Source organism: Callorhinus ursinus, unplaced genomic scaffold, assembly GCF_003265705.2.
Source record: "Callorhinus ursinus isolate GAN/ISIS: 27379988/994484 unplaced genomic scaffold, GSC_fseal_2.0 scaffold4, whole genome shotgun sequence".
Lineage (NCBI taxonomy): Eukaryota > Metazoa > Chordata > Mammalia > Carnivora > Otariidae > Callorhinus > Callorhinus ursinus.
Window position 1 is genome coordinate 66,488,748 of NW_027397066.1, and position 15,512 is coordinate 66,504,259.

General features: G+C 44.0%; 1 protein-coding gene across 8 annotated transcripts in view; it reads right to left on the minus strand.

The window, feature by feature from the left end:
* TMEM150C (transmembrane protein 150C) overlaps positions 1 to 14,690 on the minus strand; it is a 68,443-nt gene extending 53,753 nt beyond the window's left edge. For 3 of the 8 annotated variants that reach the window (XM_073891836.1, XM_073891833.1, XM_073891837.1), the window contains exon 1: positions 14,059 to 14,157. The gene's annotated coding sequence lies outside the window, so the exon portion shown is untranslated. Of the gene's footprint in view, positions 1 to 14,058; positions 14,177 to 14,318 lie in introns of those variants that run through there. The other 5 variants (XM_073891838.1, XM_073891835.1, XM_025887757.2 and 2 more) reach the window with 4 other exon arrangements.
* Positions 14,691 to 15,512: the final 822 nt, after the last annotated feature.

Sequence of the window (15,512 nt, forward strand, 5' to 3'; positions counted from 1 at the left end):
GACCAAGGACACGGGCTAGAGTTCACCAGTGTTATTAAGATAAAAATGTAGTGTCTTTCAGTGATTTTAAAAATCAAATGTAGGGGCGCCTGGGTGGCTCAGTTGGTTAAGCATCTGCCTTTGGCTCAGGTCATGATCCCAGGGTCCTGGGATCGAGCCCCAAATCGGGTTCCCTGCTCAGCGGGGAGTCTACTTCTCTCTCTCCTCCCTGCTGTCTCTTGCTATCTCTCTCTCTCCAATAAATACATAAAATCTTTTAGAAAATCAAATTTATTTTTAGTAAAATGTAAAGTATTTTTAAATCTTTACATTGTTCATGCCAGGGGCAGCAGCGGGTAGTGGAAAAAGGGCCTCAGGGCAAGTCTTCCATCTACTTTTCCAACCTCATTTCTCAGCATCCTGTGATCCAGCCCCTCTGAGTGACCAGAGGCTCCCCACGCTGCTCAGCTTGTTTGCCAGGCTCTGTGCTAACTGCTGAGAATACACAGAGAAAGGCAGAGTCCCTGCCCCCAAGCAGCTCATAGTTAATCAGGAAAGAAGTGCAGCACCAGAGACTGGTATGGGGAATTAGGGAGCTCCTCAGGGAGGAACTGACCTGGCACTGAGGGCAGAGGGTGGGCAAGCAAGGAGGAAATGACCGTGGGCTGAGTCTGCAGGGATGTGGAGGCCTAGGGGCTCCAAGGCATCCAACCACTGTGTATACAGGAAGCAGGGCTTTGTGGTGCTCAGAGCAGAGTGATGACAGATGAGCTGGGGGATGGGGGGAGGGCAGGTGCCAATCATGGGCGTGACTCCACTGTAGCTGATGAAGAGCCACTGAAGGCCGGTCTCCTCTGGCTTTTACTGCAGGGAAGTGTGCTCACTGTAAATACTTTAGAAGGTACAGATCAGGAAAAAGATGAAAAGTATTCAGAATTCCACAATTGAGAGAGAACCACTGTTAACATTTTGATATACAATCTTTTCTACGTGTGTGTGTGTGTTTATACTAATAATAACTTCAAGAATGGAATCATTTAAAAATGGGGTATATACATACAAGGTAATAATACTCAACCTTAAGAAAGGAAGGAAATTCCACCACATCCTACATGGTGAAACCTTCAGGACATTATGCTAAGTGAAATAAGCCAATCATAAAAAGACAAATACTGCAGGATCCCACTTACATGAGGTACCTAGACTAGTCAAATTCACAGAGAAGGCAGAATGGTGGTTGCAGGGACTGGGGAAGGAGGGGGAAAGGGGAAGTTGTTTAATGGTACAGTTTCAGTTTTGCAAGATAAAAAGTTTTGGAGATTGGGTGCACAACACTGTGAATAAATGTAACACCACTGACTGTATACTTAAAATTGGTTAAGATGATAATTTTATATTATGTGTATTCTACTACAAAAATTAAAATATAGAGAAATAAATTTTAAAAAGAAAATCAGTTAATAAATCTGTCTTAATGCCTTTGAACTTATTTTTGTGATCATCTTTCCATGTGAGATATATCTCACATGAAATCTCATATCAGTATATCTCCCATCAATATTCCAGATTACTGTATAGTGTTCTTGGAGTGACCTATCTTAATTTACTTAACGTAAGAAAGTTATTTTTATGGAAGTAACCTGCGAGTGCTTGGCTAATGGGAGGGGCCGGTAAAGGGCAGAGATATAGTGCCACAGAGGAGAGAGGAATATTAACAGAGCAAAGGTCCTGAAACAAGCAAGAGGAGATGGCATTCGGGGTTCAGGTAATAGGCTGGCCTTAAATATGGGGAAAAATGGATACCACATCCTCTGAGGAAAGGACATGAAGATGGACACGACTGTATTTGCCTATATAAGGAAGAGCTGGGGCAGTTGAAGGAAGTCAAGGGACTGGACACCTCAATGAAGTCAATGAGGTGGAGGGAGTAGGGAATGGGGCAGCTGGAAGGATATATAGTGATGCTAGAGAATGGTACACCAAAGGTTAAAATTTCTGAGGTGAAAAAGTACCAACTGGACAAGAATTTGGGTGGAGGGGTGGGAGCAAACAGCTACGGTTTAGTTGGAGGTGAACTTATTAAAAAGGTCCAGTGGATTTTGAGGCCAGATTTATGGTCAGATGATCCAGGATGGTGCCATTGCCAAGGGTTATGACGAGAGTTGGGGAGACAGAGGAGATGTGGAGTCAGGTCCTCAGCTCCTCAAGAAATGAATGAAGTGACGGGAGCTGGATAGAGAGCAGTGCTGAGAAAGGGTGCAAGGTGATTTACCACATTTGGCCTTAAAGTGGGTGATGACACACGCCTTCCAATGCAGTGTCCCATACAGAAGAGCGAGAGAGCGGTCAGCCAAAAGGTCAAGGGGTTTATTAACCATGGATTCCCTGGGGTGCAGAGGAAAAGAATGGGGGGAATCAACAGAGGACCAGAAGTGAAAACATTAAGAAGGCATGAAAACACAAGACACAATATATGGGGATAAGGGAGGTGGGTGCAAGAGGTCTTGTTGACACAGTTAGATGGTAGAAGAGGTAGGAGGTCACAGGGTTATGGACATCGGTGGATGGCCAGGCTTGAACAAAGGAAAGAGAATGACTGCAGGACCCAGGTCCAGTTTCAGAAAGGTGGTGAGAAATGCTATTAAGTTTGCAGAGAGATAGCATGCTATGAGACTTCTAGTTCTCAGAGCACCTTCTCCAAATTCTTTACCACGATTTCTTTTCCTCCATAACACATTTGCCACACACTATACTATTTCCTTATTTATCTGTTTCTAGTTGGTCTCCTCCAATAGAATATAAAGCTCCCTGAGGGCAGGAATGCTGTCTGTTTTGTTCACTGCTCTATCACCGACATCTAGATGATATCTGCATATAGTAACACCTCAATAAATCACACTTGTTGTTTTTTTCTAAGATTTTATTTATTTGACAGAGACACAGCAAGAGAGGAAACACAAGCAAGGGGAGTGGCAGAGGGAAAAGCAGGCTTCCTGCTGAGCAGGGAGCCTGATGTGGACCTTGATCGCAGGACCCTGGGATCACGACCTGAGCTGAAGGCAGACGCTTAACGACTGAGCCACCCAGGGGCCCCAATAAATCACACTTGTTGAATGAATGTATAAATGAGTGAATGAATAAATGATAAAGCCCAGTTAGGATAAGGATATCCCAGGAGGTTTGCTACAACTGCAGTGAGGGTCTCCCTCAGGAAGGAGCCCTCTTATGGGGTTCAGTCTTGGAGGGATAGAAAATGTACGCCAGGGCCTCCTCCCAGGCTGTATCTGTTCTTTTGTTCATTTTCCCCTTCTTCATATGACTACTCCTTCTGATCCTACAAGACTCAACTTGCGTGTTAGTGTCTTTTGGAAACCCCCTGACGTCTCCCCTCTTCTATCCAGGATAGCTACCCCCTCGTGGGTGCTCTCAAGGCACCCAGTGGTTTTTCTCTTCATATTATGCTTACTCTACTGTATGATAACGATTTATATGTCGGTCTCCCCTACTAGACTGAGCAAGCATGGCTTATCTCAAACACACAGGAGGGCGTCTATAAACGTTTGCTGGATATATAAATGGAAAAGTACTGCACACGTGAATCAGGTCAGTAAGAGCCTGTATTTTTCCTTCTTTGAAGCTCAATTTTGTCATACACAAATTTGCACTTTGGCTCACTGAGCAAGGGGACTTCTGCTGCAAGGGCAACCAGGTAGGAAACAGCTCAGCTCTCAACACCAAAGATAAGTTGGAGTCTTTATGTTTAAGATAAGAGAGGGGTCCACTGTCTTTCATGTGCCCATTCTCCTGCCCATCCGACTATGGTCAAGCCTGTCTTGCCAGCCGGTGATGCTGCCCAGCCGGCAAAATGAAAAAGCACCCCGGGAACATTTTAAAAATGTCTGCTTTGGTCTGAAGTGCAGCCTGGATTTTTACAGCTCTTCAGAGGACTCTACTGCACAGCCAGGGTTGAGAATCTCTACTCCCAGCAACCTGACATTTTCTCCTGGCCCGTGGCGCTGTCCAAGGTAGCTGCTCCTCCAGCATGTCTTCACCCCAATGTCCGCCCAGGCTGGCCATGGGCAAGGGTCAGTGGTTGTTTGAACCACCCAGTGGAAGGGAGCTGCACCTTGGGGCAGTACCCGAAGCCAAACCACACAGTTAACTGTACTGGAGGAAAGCACAACTTTGTGTTCAATCTAAATAAAATGGCGCTGTCCAAGAGCCCCCACGTGGCTATTGAAATTTAAATTAATCCAAATTTTTTAAATTTTAATTAAAAATTCAGTTCCTCAGTTGCACATTCAAGTGCTCAATAGAGACTGGCTACTGTATTGCACCTTGCGGAAACAGAACATTTCCATTACCGTAGAAAGTTCTACTGGCAAATGCGAACAACAACAAAGCCCTTTCTTCTGAAAATAACCTGTGGCTATATTCATTTTCTGCTAATCATGGGCAAAAGGTTTGTAAAAACAAACTGAACTTCCGGTCATTCCTTCTCAGCAGCCACACCTTGATGAGTGAGAGTGGCCCTTTATACCCCTTTTCCAGAATAAGAATGAAGACAGGAATTCTATGTTCTCATCAACAACAGTTCTTCTGAATAGTTCCATATATGTATTAGGGCAGGAGTGGCTTTCCAACTTTTTTGACTGTGACTGACAGTAAACAAAAATACTTTATTTCACAATCCAGGGGCACCTGGGTGACTCAGGTAAGTGTCTGCCTTCAGCTCAGGTCGTGGTCCCGGGGTCCTGGGATTGAGCCCCGCATCGCATCGGGCTCCCTGCTCAGTGGGAAGCCGGCTTCTCCCTCTCCCACTCCCCCCGCTTGTGTTCCCTCTCTTGCTGTGTCTCTCTCTGTCAAGTAAATAAATAAAATCTTAAAAAAAATACTTTATATCACAATCAAATATACATATACATATGTATATAATTGAAATGAAATGTTTTACAAATCAATATTTATCCTTACTATAAATTCTGCACTTGGATATTTTCTTTATTATTCCATTATATTGTAATTTCTGTTTCATTAGAAAAATTAATCTACTTCACTGTTTTCATAGCCCTGGTGACCTACAATTTGAAAAACCACTATCTTAAGATATAAGTTGGACACACAAAACTGGGACTCCCCTTCACACATCAGAGTCAATAGCCAGCTAGATAATAATTAATAGCTAACATTTACTGGGTACTTACTGTCTGCCAGGCACTGTGTTAAATGTCTTCTATTCATTACCTTATTCAAGTTTCATAAAAACCCCACAGAATAGGTGTCTGAGAACTGGAAAAGTCTGGGATTTTATGCTATTTGCACAAGTCATCCTGCCACAGTTTCATGGATGCTGGCAGAAGACCCAGGGCTCCTGGGACAGGGAAAAGAACTTTATTACTCTCGGCAATAGCAGTAGCCAGAGTATTAGCATTTTCTTATAGCAGTCCTCCAGCTCCAATGCCTGGAGGGTGTCACAAAGAGGGCCACGTGACAACTGCACACACAGGAGCATTCCTGGAGAGGGGCTCCGACCTGGGGCAACTCACATCTGTTATACTAGATGGAAGCATGCCTGACCCTTGCTTCTGAGGACAACACTACCTCTATCATCCAAGACTGTATACTACACAAACATGCTTGAAAAGACAACCCAGGACAAAAGTGCAGCCAGTGCCTCTCTTTGTAAAGACCGGTCAAACTGCATGGGATGCACGGAGAATTGCCTCCCAACAATAGGTACCACAGTACCTATAACAGCTGGAAAAGGATTAAGTGACTTATTCAAGGTTACACAGCTAGTGAGCCAGGTCTGTAAGATACCTAAGCCTATGCTGATGACACCTTCTTTCACAGCCAATGGATAGTGCAATAGGAAGAGAGAAGATATTAGTCACTCATTTAGTCATTCAGATGTTGAAATCTGCTCTTACAGGGAGCAATTCACTATATATAATTTGTAATAGGCCATTTTTCCCCACATTTTCTTCAAGGATGCCATAAGAAGAGTATCACATGAACAGGGGTTGATAAACTTTCCCTATACAGAACCGGATAGTAGAGATTTTCAGTGTCATGGGCCAGATGGGCTGTTTGAACTACTTGACCCTGTGGTGGTAGTGTAGAAGCAGTCACAGGGAATATGCAACCAATGGACAGGGCTGTGTTCCAATAAGACTTTATTTACAAAATAGTTTGCCAACCTTCCTCCCCAGACAACCCCGTGGGATACAAAAAAATTTACATAATATAATTTCTACATGCAAAGAAACAATGATTTAATTGGAAAGACAAGGTAAATGTGCCACAAGCAAGCAAACCAGGAGATACTTGAAACTGAAGTGAGCCTAGGTTCAACATCAGAGTCCTGTGAAGTCAGCCTGGATAGACAGTATGTCAAGAACTGGTGTAAAATATTCATAGGCTAAAAGTAGAATGGAGTCTACACATCATCTTTCTGTGATGACTGTGGTCATGCCAAGACTCTAAGAAATAAATTATCTAACTTCCTAAGGCTTTTTTTAGCTCTTAGAAACGCTCAGCAGTTATCATCCAGAACAATCCTCTTTCATTTCCCATGTGATGAAATGAGTTAAAACCCGTGTAATGAATAAGGAGGAAGTAACAGTGAAGAAAAAAAAGTTACTCTGGGTGAGTGACCATGCTAAGGATGGCACAAATATTGTCCAATAGCTAATAAAGAACACCATTGCTGAACTGCCAAATTTATGGCCCTGTAAGTAAACACTCACTTTGTTCAACGGCCTGATCTTAAAAGATCACCATGTGCCACTATTTGATCACAACGGTATTCTTTCCCCAAATCAGTTAATGGAAAAACTTTGTCTTTATTTTTACATGCATACATAGAAAATCAAAATTTTGGTATACAAATGGCAACCCACCCCTTTTCATATACATCAATTTTTATGTCACATATAAGCTCAAATTAAAATGGAAAAACACCAATCAAATGTCACAGAAAAAAGAATCAGCTTATTCAGGAACAATTCTATTAGCTGTTAAAATTACAGGGTGACAAATATTGTTCTTGTGAACACTGTGCTGTCACTGACAAGACTGGAAAATTTTTCAAAATGACATAAGTCTAGGACATGTGGGAACATAATACCACAAGAAAGAAAAACTGTCACCCATAAGTTAATATTCCTGCCACTGCATGTAGGTATATTTTAGTTACTAGTGTTTCTATGTAAATACCCTTCAAGTTTTTGTGAAAAGTAGAATTTAGGAATTCCAGGAGATATATTTCCACTAGAAATACCAGGACAATTACATTACAGAATTCTAATTCTAATTTATACACACTCCAAGTGCAGTAAAAAATATTTCTATAAATGCTTTATAGTGGTATCAATATTTCTTAATTTTAACACTTTTCACTCATGAATCAATAGAATGAAAGATAATTTGAAAGACTTGTTTTATTAATCAGACCAGTTTAAATACTATAATGTCCATTTTGGCTATGTACAGTTTTTTTCTTTTTTTTTTGTTTTTGTTTGTCTTTTGCTTTTGTTTTTTGTTTTTAAAGACTGTATTTATTTATTTGAGAGAGAGAAAGAGCATGAGTGGGGGTGGGGGAGGAGCAGAAGGAGAGGGAGAAGCAGACTCCCCACTGAGCAGGAAGCCTAACGTGGGGCTCCATCTCAAGACCCCGAGGATCATGACATGAGCCAAAGGCAGACGCTTAACCGACTGAGCCACCCATGTGCCTCTGTTTTTTTTGTTTTTAAACTGGGCTCCATACCCGGTGTGGAGCCCAACACAGGGCTTGAACTCATGACCCTGAGATCAAGACCTGAGCTGAGACCAAGAGCCGGACGCTTAACCAACTGAGCCACCCAGAAGCCCCCCCCTTTTTTTAAGGTAATCTCTACCCCCAACATGGGGCTTGAACTCACAATCCCCAGATGAACCATTACATGCTCTACCAACTGAGCCATCCAGGTGCCCCTCGGCTATATACAGTTTTAATTTATGCTTTAAAACTTCCAATTATTACCATTTAAAATATTTCTTTGGCAGCTAAGTCATTATAAGTGTAAAAAAAAACAGGAAAAAGTCTACTTTGTTAATAAATGAAATGTTTGATGAACAGTAAGGCTATGCTATTTTTGGAGACATTTATGTTTACATTCAGTTGAAAACTATAATTCATTATAATTACTGCAGAGTTAAATAACACCATTTAAACTACAGGCTAATTTCCTCTACTGTCATAGTTAATCACAGTTGCTTCTTAAGCTTTGTCTACACTTGCCTAAAAGTATTACACGACTTTCAACGCTTTTTCAAAGACACTTCACCGGACTCCTTTGTACTCCACAGGTAGAGTCTGTATCACTGTCTCCAGAGGTGGAGGCCTCTGCAGCCTTGAACGAAATCTGAATGTCTCAAGGACATACTGTAGTTTTTAAAGAAGAAAAGTAACCATGATGACAAGCTGTTGCCTCTTCTATTCTACCTGACGAAGTCTATGGACGTGTGATCACTCATATTTAGTTTGACCTTTAGGGAAAACTGAAATCTACTTCCAAAATGAATTTGGTTTTACTTTCTATATTGCACTGGGGGGGGGGGGGGAAGAGTTCCAGCCTCAATTTTAAGACCCTCCTTGTACATAAAATTCTTTTTTTTTTTTTTAAAGGATTTTATTTATTTATTTGACACAGAGAGAGAGCACAAGCAGGGGGAGCGGCAGACAGAGGGAGAGGGAGAAGCAGACTCTCGGCTGAGCAGGGAGCCTGATGCGGGACTTGATCCCAGGGTCCTGGGATCATGACCTGAGCTGAAGCCAGACACTTAACCTACTAAGCCATCCAGGAGCCCCTGTACATAAAATTCTTAAAACAACATTGTTTTCCATTTATTATATTAAAAATTAAATCAAAAGGTACAAACTTCCAGTTATGAAAAAGTCTTGGGGATATAATGTAGCATGGTGACTATAGTTAATAATACTGTATTGTGTATTTGAAGGTTGCTAAGAGAGTGGATCTCGAAAGTTCTCATCACAAGAAAAAAATCTGGAACCAAATGTGAGGGATGTTAAATGGACTGACTTAGTCCTTTTGCAATATATGCAAATATCTAATTATTATGTTGTACATCTGGAACCAATACAATGTTATATGTCAATTACATATAAAAATACATACATATCATGAAGCACTTACAGGCAAAGAGTGATTGTGAAAGACAATTTAGAATGTAGTAAAAAGTGGGAGATTTATGGGATGGACCTTATCTATTTAGACCATTTGTGATGATTTGCTACAAAGCAGTGTGCAGAAGTTAGCAAGTGGTTAGGAGGGAAGGAAGCCTGTACAATTTGTAGTCAGTCTCAGGGTCATTTGGGTTTCTTTGGTCCCCAGGCTTCCTGACCCAGGGCGTTCACTTTCAGAGGCCAGAGGCTGGCAGCTGCGAGGTCTCTGCTAGCCTAAATATAATGCAGTGACTCCCCTCTCAACCCACCAGGATTCATCTTACACAGAAAACAGCTGTGGTCTGCTCGTTTCTACACTTGTGCAAGGCTATACAATGAGCCTCACAGGTCTGCAGAGATCCCTCTGTGTATCACTGTCACACTGCAATGTGGAAGGTGAGGTGGCTGAACTCGTGGGATCTGGCACCAGACTGCCTGGAGCTCAGATCCTGCCACTCTGACTTCCTGGGATGGAGGTACTGTGGGATTGTGGCAGGGCTCACAGGACTGTCGAGAGAAACAATATAATCCATGTAAAGCATTCAGTGGGGAGCCCTTGGGAAGTACTCAATGATTTGCTGGTTATTATTTGTGATTACACAGGTCTTAGATCAGTGTTTCCCCAAAGTGGGTCCCAAGCCGTCTCAGAGGCAGTATTTTATATCATGATCTAAGAGACACATATACACTTATATAATAATACTACAAATAATGACCCTGATTATAAAGTCCTCACTATCTATGGACTGGGCAGTGCAGAGTCAGGATGTGAACCCAAGGGTCCTGTTAATGTAGTGCTTTTAATCACCACCCTCCCTGTGGCCTTGTATTTGCCATACATGGGAGAACCAAAAATTTCATCAATCACTAGCAGCCCCCACTAAGAGGGATGCATAGTGAGAATTCCTATTCTACTATATATTCCACTTCATTAAACAAACAAACAAACAAAAAAACGCTGACCCTAACCTTTTAAATCAATTCCATGACTCAGGACACATGGTTTGAAAAGCACTGTAAGGGTTGTATGAAAAATTTTTGGAAACAATAAAAAAGTTAAACAAGTATATGTATCTCCTCTTAGAGGCTTTACCATGTTACTGTGTAAATCTCAAAAAAAAAAAAAAGGATTATATGGAACATTTCTTAAATTTATGCAAGCATCCCCAAGTGGCTTCAGCCACTCCTTGAGGCAGTTTCTGTAACTGTTAGAGAGGAATGGGGATTGGAAGGGGGAATGATTGTGTATCACCCCCACCTTCTACCTCTCTTCAAATATCCCTCCCCCTGAAAAATTTAAAAGTGCAGAAGCTGACTTTAAGAGTAAATGATTCTATAATGTGCAAGAGAGCCAAATTCAAGGAAGTTCAAGAACAGACTCATGGGGCCAAGCATCTAAACAACTCTGGGCAATGTTTATTTTTGTGGCTAGCAAATATATATAAATTAAAAAGGGAAACTTTATTTTTAGAGTGGAATGGAACTTCAGCTTTAGAGTAAATGCTAGTGGTTTTTTGTAACAACAGGATGACAGAGTGAAATCTGAATTCCTGGTTCTATCAATGCCTATTTCCACTTTCTTCTAAAGAATAATTGCCATCAGGGGCACCTGGGTGGCTCAGTCACTTAAGCATCCAACTCTTGATTTTGGCTCAGGTCATGATCTCAGGGTTGTGAGATCAAGCCCCAAGTCGGGCTCTGTGCTTAGTGCAGAGTCTGCTTGGGATTCTCTCTCTCCTTCTACCACTGCGCCCCCCCCCCCAACTCATGCTCTATAAATAAATAAATAAATAAATAAAATCTTAAAATAAAAAAAGAATTGCCATCAAATGTTATCTCTACAGGAAACAGGTAAAGACAATTTAGAGCCACACTGTCCAGCATGATAGCCCCTAGTCCCATGTGGCTATTTAAATTAATTTAAATTACATAAAAATTAAAATTGAATCTCTCAGTTGTAGCAGGCATATTTCAAGTGCTCAAAAGCCACATTTGGCTTGTGGCTAGCACCTTGGACAAATTATGGAACTATAGAAAGTTTTAATGGACAGCACTAATATAGAGAAAGGCCATTTACAGATACTAAAAGAAAAATGCTAATTTCTTACTTGGTAAAAGAGTTCCAAACCCAACTCAGCAGAGCTGGCTTGACTTTAACTGCAGTGAGGTTGATATTTGAAGGCTAGTACCCAAAGATTCCATTATTATCTCAAACTACCATTCCAACTGGCTTGTCTAAAATCTCTTTGCATTAAGACCTTCCATTGCCACAAGCCATCTTTCAAAATCCAACCATGCCAGGAAGTGATATTTGGTGATAACAACAACTTGTTAAAGTTCTATGAACTTATAAGCTAGTTTGAAAGTACTTAGAACAATCTATGAAAAACCATCAGGACACAAGGCACCATCAGATCCAGGAAGAAAAGTCTGCAGTTAAAATAAGTAGGGATGCATTTCTGTTGTTAACCTTAGGATAAGGAAAACATTTATTACCCACCCGACTGTGTTCCTAGCCTTGTCATGAATGTAGACCCAGATTCAGTAACACTTGGTGTTTGTATCACATTTTTGAGAACTTTAGCACAAATCTTATTTGAGCCTCACAGAACCTAATTAGCACTGTAGTGTGGATTCTGAGGGCTGCATATTCTTCTGGTGGAGGGGAAAACTGAGAGGTAATACATTATCCTGTCAGTGTCTGTCTTGCTTAATTGGTTACTTGAAATGATCCCTAGTGGCCAGATTATAGTGAAAGCAAATGGCTAAAATTGCAGGGGCCAGCTAGCTTTTCCTCTTTCATGGCTGCAGGCTGCCCTGCTAATCTAGCCATTGTACTGCAGAGGTGTGCTTAGGTCACTGGGGAAACAAAGCAGGGGCACAGACAAGAGTGTAAAACAAAGTGCTGTCCCTGATGATGATCACACAGCAGGTAAAGTAAGCACAGAAACCCCTGCAAGGTCATTGTACGCATGATTGTGGTAATTTTAGAACAAAGCCTAAACATTAGGCATTATTGTGTTCATACAAAAAATTATTCCATAGAGCAAACTATTTCCTCCACAAAGCAATCTGTAAAAGGCATTTGATGAGAAATACGTGAATTAAGCAATTGCTATAAAGGCACTTTAACATCAATTTAAATAATCCAAACAGATTGCCTTCTGCTAATGGCAGACTTAATAAACATGCACTTTCCAAATCCTTTAATATGTTCGTTCAATGTCATAACATCTACCAAGTAGTTATCATTGTTAGCAAAATTTCTTTATCCTTTTATTTACCACGTCCAGTTTTTGAGCTTCCAACTTGGGGAGCTCGCAAAACATTTACCAAATAATGTATAAATGAAGGACACACCATTAAAATTCCTATGCTATGCTTTGAAGATTAAACTCACATTTCTAGTTAAGAGATGACAGCTATAGCTAATCTTAGAAACATGGTATCTCTAGGACACATAGAAAAAAAAGTTTGGGATTTAATGCATGAGAGCTGAGACTAAAATTCTTTGATCTGCAAATATCACATATATGAGCCTAACAATTTTTTCTCGAAAACTTTAAGTAGGTCAACTTATTAACTGCTATCACGGAGTTTATATATTCACATTCGCCTATCTTTTTGACGAACTGCAGCCCAGGATGGTGTTACAGCCCTGCATTATAAAAAACTTGCCTTTGATTCAAGCAGAGAAATGAAGAAGCAGAAACTTATTAATATTACCGTCTGGCTCGTTACTGTAATGGATCCAATACCCTTTTTTTTTTTTTAAACATATCATTAGTATATTTAGTTCCCAAACAAGACCTCGCAAGTAGTAAGTCAGAATGGGTTCACTCAAGGAAAGGCTTCCACCCCAACTGGCTATGTTCTCACATTTGCAGTCAAAATCCTGGCTCAGCTGTGACAGTCTGACCGGAATAAACCTGACAAAATCAGCGAAGTGTTCGGGATATAATAAAGTGCTCTGGAGGTAGGGGTGAACGGACAAGAGGGATGAGTAGAGAGAAAAGGAACATGAATTTAAAATGGGAAAAACATTCTCGATTTGATTCATTAAAGGAGGAGAAAACCACTAAACGAGGTCTTTCTCCATAATCCAAAGCTAATCACTTTTTTATTGCAATGGATGACCAAACGGCCTCGGTAACCGCCGCCCCCTCCCGCCCCCCACCACTGCCTCCGCGGAGAAACAGAAAACCCCACGTCTTTCTCAGCGTGCCCCCAGGAGAGAAAAGCAAGACTGTTCATTTAGAGTGGAGGGCGATGCACAGGGCCAGGCAAGTTGGTGCCTCCTTCCCGGATCCCTCCTTTCCCGAGCCAGCCTGACTTGGCTAACGGTAAAGTGAACAGCGAGTGGCAGAGAGACCGGGAGGCCAAATTTGGGGTCGCTTCCGACCAGAGTCCACCCGACAACAGAAGGCCGGGGTATCCGGATGGGGCGGCGGGTGGGGACACCTGTCAAAGGGCCGGACGGAGCCGCAGCCGGCGGGCGGCGCAGGGGCTCGGCGGACAGCACTGCGGCGGCGGCGGCGGGGACCGAGGCGCGGCGGCTCGGCGCTCACGCGCGGGGGAGAGCCGGCGGGGACCACTGGGCGCTGCCAGACCCCCGCGCCTCGCTCGCGGGGGCTCGGGCGGGTGGATCCGCGCCCGGGGCGCTCCGGGGCTGGGGCAGCGCGGAGCATGCCCCCCCCGCCCCACAGCCGGGAGGACCCCGCCGCCCCGAGTCCCGCTGCAGCGCCCGCCGCCTCAGGTCTCCGCCTCCGGTCTGGGCGCGGAGCCGGGCCCGACGCCCCCTGGCTGCCCGGCGGCCCGGGCGGAGGAGGGGGCGCCGCGGACGCCGCGCCTACCTGCTCCGGTGCGGCTGGGCCGCGGTCGCCTCGCGGGGCCGTGACCTGCGGCAGCGGCGGCGGCGGCGGCAGCGGCGGCGAGGAGGGCGCTTCCTTCAGGAAGGGGTGGGATCTGCTCGCTCGCCCGCCCCCGCCCGCCGCACCGCGGCCCGCCCCCGACTTATTCTGGGGTCCCCGCCGCGAGGCCCTGAGAGCTGAGCCCCCCGGCACCCCCCCCGAGACTCCAGCTGCTGGCACCCCTCGGGGCCCCTAATAGTTACCCGGGACTGGAGCCGCGTGGGGACTGCCGAACCGCTTCTTTCCAAAGCCTTTGTGGACGCGTGTGCCTGGCGCTCCTCACCCAACAAAAGGAAGGACAGAATCTGGGATCCTCCGCCTGGTGGTTATTTATTCTTGACCTGTTGTAACCTTCTGGCTGGCTCCCTTCTGTCCACACACCTAGGGTTTTTGCACATAGCCTCTAAAAGTCATTTTCATGCCCACTGGCTGAATGTAGTTCTCCGCCACTCAGCGCTCTCCCGCGGTTTTCTTTCCTCGGGCAGAACAAACACCGGGCCAACTTCTGACCCTGGCGGGGCGCAGCGGACTCCAAGGCCGCCCTCCCAGCGCCAGCCTGCTCTCTTCCCCGTGTCTCGTCGGAGTCTGTGATAAAACTGTACTCATCACATTTTAATAGCTATACCCCCCGCCCCCTACCTCAGCCTACCAGTGGCACCACGTCAGTGACCTGGGGCAGCAGCGTGGAGCGATGCCATTTTTACCGCACGCGCCCTATGGCCTTCTACTCCAACCGCAGCCTTGCGGGGCTCCCACAGTAGCACCTCCTTTATCAACCCGCCTTAGGACGACCGACCGCAGTTCCTTTGGGGGGCCTCCGTACCACGCCCATCTCTTTTCATCCGTTGCAACATTCCAGAATGCTCCCTTCCCCCACAACTCTTGCAATCCTGCTTACCTATGTGTATATTGATTTATTGTTACTGTTTTCTCTTGGCTACTAGACGGTGAGCTTCTTGAGACCAGGGACCTTACCTGAACGAATGCGAGCGTCGTCTATCTAGTTAAAACAACAAAAACTTAATTGTAATCTAGAATCTCTTCAGAGTATGTGCTAAATGTTCTGGGGTTAGCCGGTGGTGTATGTTTCTGAAGAGAGTAACTTTATCTTTCATCACACTCTCAAAGTGATCTGTGAGTCCCTCAAGGTTAAGACTTGCTTGAGTCCCATCCATGAAGGAACCCCAGCTCCGATGTGAGGACCTCCTCACTCTACCCCCCTCCATGCCATACATTTCTCTCTGCAATACCTGAAGGAACCCTCTAGCTAGACCTTCTTCCAGTCCATTCTTTTAAAAGTTCTGGATCCATCCAAACAGTCTGTGATCCCTCTGGACATTGTCTGCACACCAGAATCACCAGTGAAGGCTTTAAGAAAAAGACAAATGCCTGGTTCC